A 1025-nucleotide genomic window follows, 5' to 3' on the forward strand; every position below is an offset into this window, starting at 1 on the left:
GTGTCGAATAATTTGGTGTCGAATAAATCTGTGTCGAATCGAGCGGTGTCGAATCGTACTGTGGTCAATAGAGTATCACCCGCCGGTGACCGCTGGACCCGTGGGACCGTGCAGTGTCAACGTATTTGGGACGCTAAATAAACGGCCGGAGCGACCTGTCCGGACACACAGTCTGTCTTTGAGATTTATCCTGTTCAGTTCGCTTCGCGAAAACGTCAGTTTGGAATAATTCTTTTCAGTCGGGACTTAGAATATTTAAATTTTTTTCGTGTCGGGACTTAGAATATTTTAATTACTTCCAGTTAGGACTTAGAATATTAAAATTTTTTCTTGTGTTGGTACTTAGAATATTTTAATTTTTTCGTGTCAGAACGGAGAATATTTTAATTTTTTTGGGGACTTAGAATATTTTAGACCTTAGAATAGTTGTTTTTTGCGTCTACACTTAGGATAACCTTGCGTGCGCAGATCGAATCTGACTTTGAGTTTGTTAAATGGTGCTTGCGAAATTTAACGATATTTTGACTGGTAGAAGAGTGCGAGAAGTGCCACTTTGCCTACATTGATTTTATCGCGGAACACACCGACGATTTTTATACGCTCCAGGACCCCACGGTGTACATACGTGATGGCCTTTTCATTTAATCCGAAACAAAAGACCTTATCCCACCTCCCGGTCATATCTTTATCCTCCGCCCCGTTAAAGCCCCAGGGTTGACCAAAAAGGGAGGACGTACGTCCGGCAGGTGTAAACGGCCGCAAGATTGTGACCCGGCCTCTGGGACGTAACATAGTTAAAGGGGTATCTGAGATTGTTCATATATGAAATGCAAATCTAGCATCTTGTATGAGTCAAAAAATTAAAATTTCAATTCAAAATCCCCACATGTAAAAATAATTTACATGTACATTCATACATGTGTATATGTATATATACAGGGTGTTTCAGAACTATGGGATCAAACTTCTAGGGGTTATTCAGTGCAACCGTAGAAAACATTTGAGTATAGGGACCCATGTCCGGA

Source organism: Pseudomyrmex gracilis, unplaced genomic scaffold (assembly GCF_002006095.1).
Source record: "Pseudomyrmex gracilis isolate BER0280 unplaced genomic scaffold, ASM200609v1 scaffold_619, whole genome shotgun sequence".
NCBI classification, from domain to species: Eukaryota; Metazoa; Arthropoda; class Insecta; order Hymenoptera; family Formicidae; genus Pseudomyrmex; species Pseudomyrmex gracilis.